This window comes from Lathamus discolor, chromosome 11 (genome assembly GCF_037157495.1).
Source record: "Lathamus discolor isolate bLatDis1 chromosome 11, bLatDis1.hap1, whole genome shotgun sequence".
NCBI classification, from domain to species: Eukaryota; Metazoa; Chordata; class Aves; order Psittaciformes; family Psittacidae; genus Lathamus; species Lathamus discolor.
In genome coordinates this window covers 3,287,196-3,293,294 of record NC_088894.1, presented here as the reverse complement: position 1 = coordinate 3,293,294, position 6,099 = coordinate 3,287,196, and the positions used below count along the sequence as shown (strand labels likewise).

The 6,099-nt window shown below is 52.5% G+C and overlaps 1 protein-coding gene across 1 annotated transcript in view; it reads right to left on the bottom strand.

Moving 5' to 3' along the window:
- Positions 1–6,099, bottom strand: part of RPS21 (ribosomal protein S21) — a 161,539-nt gene that overhangs the window by 28,593 nt on the left and 126,847 nt on the right. The gene's annotated exons all lie outside the window — the stretch shown is intronic.

Below are 6,099 nucleotides of genomic sequence, written 5' to 3'. Positions count from 1 at the left end.
GAGCCGCGGCCGCCGGGCGGGGTGCCTGCCGGCGCAGCGCGGCCGCCAGCTCGCACGCTCATTGGCTGCGGCGCGACCGAATGTAAATGAAACCGGCAGCGGCTCCGCGTTCATTGGCTCCGGGGGCCATCACGGGTAGCTCCGGGCCCCCCCTCACCGGCCGGTAGGGCTCGACCGGGTCCTAGCGCCGGCGCGCAACGGCTCCGGCTGCCCAGGCGGCTCGGTGGTGCCCCCGCCAGGCGGGCAGGGGCTGTCCCGCTGAACGCCGTGGCTGCGGCCCCGACACGGCCTCCCCGGGGCTGTCAGGCAGGCAGCGCCTTCATCCCTCGAGTGCTCCCCCAGCACAGCCACAAGCCCACTGCATCTGCTCACGAGCGCCCACCGTGTCCCTTTGGATGACTTATTTAAAGCTCCTACTCCCCCCGCCATCCCCTCACTAACCCCCCAGTGGCTCTGGTTCCCAAGGTCTCCTGGCCTTCCTGCAGGCAGGGAGGATGCATCTGCTAAAGCCATCAGCAGCCGGCTGTGCGCAACAGACCTATAAAAAGCAGCTCAGCCTGGGACCCAGCTCACCAGCTTGCAGGGCTGGGGTAGATCCCATCCCACCATCCCTGAGAGTTTGGATCCCCATGCACTGCCCTGGTACTCACCAGAAGCCCCCACATCCATGCAGAGAATGAATCCCGATGCCTCTGAAGCTAAGCTGAGGCAGCGCTGATCACAGGACGTATATGGGCAGAGCAGACCCGGATCTGGGAGAACATAAACTTGGTATTTATCTCCACAGAGTGACATCAAGGCATTTCTGCACAGCATGCTGCTTCCCGGACTGCTCTGTTTATACTGCATGGAATAAACATACCCCGAGGCACTTGACCCCATGTGTGCCATCCCGGGATGATGCTCTGACCGCTTTCCAAGCAGGAAAACTCTGTTCTTTCCTCCATCCCCGGGGGACTTTGATGTGCATCAACACTGCCCATGGCACTGGGCTTGGTGAAGGGGCTATGGGAGCTTTGCTGGGTGCTGTGAGCAGCAGGGTTGGGTGCTGGTGGCCTCCCAAACTGAAATGGTCCTTGCAGACCCCTGTGCTTTCCACCTCACATGCGCCAAAGCGGCTTGCACTCCCAAGCAGGACTTTGCCCATAGACTCGGACTTACCAGACCAGATTTGCCATTAACGAAGCACTACCGAGATGTCCAATTAAGCAGCCATTCATTTGTCTGCAACACAGGACCCTTAGACTGGTAAATGCTCTTGCCAAATACATTTAAAGAAGCTACATGACAACTCTTAATACACCAGCAATCAAACCAATGCCTGATGATAGGACCTGAAATATGGGCACTGAATAGAAGATAGATTTATAAAACACCTACAGGTTCTATGCCTTTTCATACGGCTGTTTCGTAAGGTCCTTTTTGGGTATACTGCTGTAAGTGGGGCATCAACACTGGTCTTGGAGCATTAATAGTAAGTAATAATAATAATAAAGGAAACATAAAATTTTCCTGTAGGCTTCCATTAAATGTCTACATAGAAATGGAAAGTCTACCCTTAAAACCCCAAGAGCATCTCCAGAATTGTGTACTATTCAATATAGGTCACATTTGGAGCCTAAATCTTTTGGCAGCATCATCTCATATCACAGCTGCGGAAAATATAATTGGGATAAAATGGAATTCAAATCCTTCCCGCTGGCAAGCTCATCAATTAAGCCGAGGGGTAAATAGGCATGGAACCCATGAGAGCAAACAGCTCCCGAGAACCCAAGATTGGCTTTTTAAAGAGAAATAGGGTGTTTTTCCCAATCTTTCCTTGTAGAAACAGCTGTAGGATGTCATCGTCCCACTGAGTCAGCGCCGGATGGAGCAGGAAGGAGCCAGCCTCCGTAGCTTAGTGGGTTGTGAACTTCAAAGCTGAATTCAGCGCGTCGAATGTTGCTGCTGTTAATGCCGGGGAGCTTTCATCTGCGTCTGACAAGCCAAGTAGCTCACAGTGTGTGAGTTCCGTGGGCATGCTGCTGTGTTGCAGGGAATCTGCTGCTCAAACAGATGGGTGGCAGAGCAGCAGCATTTCCACAATTGGCAGAGAGTGGGTGCAACCCTGAGCAACTTCTCTCCTTGTTTCCTGCAATGAGGGAATCCCCACAGCAGGGAGACGGAGGGAACCCGAGCTCCGTTTCAGCTGGAGATGCTCCTAATGCACCCCCAGGGATGCTGTTTTGGAGGAAGGACGGACTCATCACTGTGCCGCTGCATGGCAGTGGAAGCACGCTCCACTCCTAACGACTGCAAAGCCCCAGGACAAACCCAGGACAAGCTTTACATTCACAACAGCATCACTGCACAAATGTAAGGCTTTCCTCTGAATCTCACTCAGTTCAGGCTTGTTTTGTTCCTGGAGCTCCTCCTCTACCTTAAAGGAAGCCCTGGGCTGTGTGGGTACTGCCTGAGCAGTCGTGGGTTGCTGGAATAAGGAGCTGGTGATGGGAAGGCCAAGCCTCCAAATCCTTTCTCCAATAGTATATGGGCAGTAGAGTCACCAAAGTCACCAGATTTCCCTGCATGCAAGAGCTGCAGGATTTCGTCTAAGCATCTGATATGAAACAGCATTTTGAAGTACATATGTGGGCTGGGTGTTGGGTTTTTTTTTGAAACCATGGCCCAAAATCGAGCAAAAATAAACAGGTCATAAATATATTTAGGCTGGGAAGCAGAAGAACAGCCTTCCAGCTGGAGGAACTGCTAGGATTAAGATAAGGCTCCAGAAATTTCTGAGCACATTCTTCCCAACATAAGTAGGGTGTAGATAGGGATCCAAGAGGCCTGACAGGGGACAAGGGTGGTCTCTGGAAGCCTGGGAAGATCATGGAATCCCAGGCTGGTTTGTGCTGGAAGGGACCTTAAAGCTCCCCTAGTCCCAGTGAAGAGCTTCTGCCTACGAGCTCATCTCAGTCTCCCCTCTGTCAGGTTAAAGCCATTCCCCTTGTCCTGTCCCTACAGACCCTTGTCCAAAGCCCCTCTCCAGAGGGACCCTTTAGGCACTGGGAGCTGCTCTAAGGTCTCCCTGAGACTAAAGTAGCTCCTACAATAAACTTTGCTCGAGATAAAGAAGCAAAGGGGCTCCCCAAATCTCTCCCTTCCAGAAACAACCACTGTGTGCTGGGATTGCCAAACCTGTCCAGGACTCCAAAGCCTCTTTTCCAAGTGCAAAGGATCATCCTTGTGCTCTGTTCTGAACTGCTGAGCTGCCCCTGTTCCCTTTTACACCCACGCAGGATGCATCTGACCTTGGGAAGGACCTACACCAAAAACCCAGCTTAAATCCCTAAACAGGACTTAAGCAAGACTTCAGTAATGCCTGGAATGAGTTTTCCTGTGGCGAACTGAGGAGTGAAGCTGTGTTTCCAGAGCCAGCACTATAAATGGGCATTACTTACAGATCAGAACTGGCTAAAAGCATTTCACTGCAGAGAAGGTGGTGCTCAGCCTCATGAAAGGAGCATGAATGAAGTCACCTTCAAAACCATCCATTGCCATGGGGGCAATACCACTGCAGGAGTTTGTAAAGGGGAAGGGACTGATGTGCATGACTCTATTTTGGGTGCTTTTGGTTCTTGCATTGCAGCCAGCTGCCTCCCCGGCACAGTTCCCTTTTGCTCATTGGACTTCTTACTTCCCTGCACAGCACCGTTTGCATTACACACACAACAGAGGAACCTTTGTGTGGTGGCAATCTGGTTTCTTTCCAAGAGAGAGGTTTATATTCACTGCACAAACTTACTGCTTATGAAATGTTAGAAATCAGGGCTAGAGAGCAGTCAAAAATGTCAAGTTTGCCGCTGGGTTTGGTGGGAGGCTGATGCGGGGAGGACCAGGGGGTCTGCTGAGAGCAGCAGTCTCAGCTGTGAGAATGATTCAGCACGTAGATGCTTCAGGATCAGGAAGTAAAAGAGTTGTGGATGGTTTGTTACTGGAACTGTTTTGCATGACGGGCAATAAAGGAGCTAACCCTTGCTGGTTTGGATGGACTGAAGCAGACGGGGATACTTACACCCTTGCTCTGTCTGGTCTGCAGTTTCCAGCCCAGCTCCTGATCCGAGCCGTGCTCCCAACCCGTTCCTCTGGGAATCTGGTTCATCAGCCCGGATGTCCTACCTACATCCCGTCACCGGTGACATCGGAGCTCTGATTTGTCAGAACAACACAAACGTGAGCTGCCAGCCTCCCCGAGGGCCTGACCTGCTCATGGGACAGCCTCTCCTCTGCCTCACTGCTCTGTGCGTTGTAACCCGTGCGCTCCAAGGGTAATTTCAGTGGAGATCGTTGTGTAAAACGCCCTTGTGCTGGGCAGAAATGTGGCAACAGAAAGGATTTGACTCCGCAGGAAGCACAGATTGCTGGCGCTGGTCACAGATGTCCCTTGGGGTCAAGAGCCAACCTCCAGTGACGTTATGAAGAGGCTGTGTGCTCCCAGGGAAGGCAGGATCAGCCCGTTGGGCTCATCCTTACCTCCAGCAGAACCAAACCTCCATACGGAAAACCTCTGCAACGCTCCAGGCTTCCTTGCGTGTCTCCAATTCCTTCCTTACAGCAGAATAGCTCAAGTCTGAGGCTGCTCTGCGTGTCACCCCATCGATACATACATCTCTCTGACAAGGCTGACTTCAACAAAAGCCTGACAGGCATAATTCTGAGAATTAATGGCCTTCAGCAATTACCCTTGTTCCTGCAGCGTGGTGATGGGAAACAGCAAGCCAGGGGCTGGTCGGGGCAGAGTTTCCAGGCCTGGATCAAGTGCAGGGTCTGTGTTTTATTCCGCCTTCAGCAATGAGCACTTTGCTCAGAGCTGACAGAGCTCTTGTTTGCTTTTATAGTCATAGGATTGCCCTAACTATGAAATACGTGTCCCTGCCAGGCCTCAAACATCCTGCACGGAGATACAGGGCATCAGCTGAAAATCCCTGCTGGGAAAAGGCAAAGAAGCAACATCAAAGAAGTCCGATAAACGAAGGTGGGTTCCATGGTGGCCTCGTGCAATGGGAGGGGAAAAGAATCTCTGAGGAAAGAAAAGAAGCTCGGTCACTCATTGTTTCTGGCAGGACTTGAGCACATTTTGCTTGTCGTCATAGGGAGGGGATGACTTTACAGTCACATTGAAGTTCCTCCCTCCTCCAGTTCTCCCGGTGCCAGGCTGCCGCCCTGCAGCCTGAGGGCCCTCCTTATGGAACTGCTTTTCAGCTTCTTATTTATGTCTTTTTTTCCCTGGATGGGGTATTTTTAGCAGACGTTTACCCAGTTCACCGCGTGTGGTCAGTGCTGCTCTGGGTACTGCTGACCCCTGCAAGTCAGCCCGAGCAAGGGACAGACACAGTGCTGGCTGCCCAGGAGGGGAAAGCATCACTTGTGGCCCTGATCCACCTTCCATGGCCGTGATCTGATGGACACTAAGCTGGGATAAAGCAGCCCTGCAACCTGCACCCCCTGTGCCAGCTCCTGTGCGTGCATCACAGCAACGGGACGCAGAATGAGGTGGAGGTTACCTGGGCTGAGCTGGTCCCCCAGGCGCTGTGTAGGCTGGGGTCTGCCCATGGCGGTTGTGCCAGGAGAGCTCCTTCCTGCCCTGCCTGGAGCCTGTGGACATGGGGCATCACCAGTGCAGCTGTGATGGGGATGGAGGTGCTGGTTTCTCCATCAGACCAGTTACTGCTTCTTAACCTGGATGTCTCAAGCATTCCTGAGCACAGACCTCCAGGGCATTGACTCCCAGATGATGCATTGCCAGGAGGTAACTTACGAGCTTGGACTTTGCTCCTGGTGCAAAGCATGACTAAAGGGCTGAGCCCGGAGGAGCTTCTCTGGACTCTATTGCATGGGGCTTTCAGGGGGAAGCAGTTGTGAGATACAAACCCCTTCTGCAACTCCAACCTGTCACCCATTGCCTTGTTTTCAAGGTCTGGCCCTGTGTTAAGCAGAAGCGGCTGAAAGATGGATTGAATATGAGGAAGAGAAACCCATTAGCCAGGAGCAGGATCTCTGGCAAAGGGATCGGTGAAGGCTGAAGTGTGTTAACACACATGTTCAGCACAGGGCTCT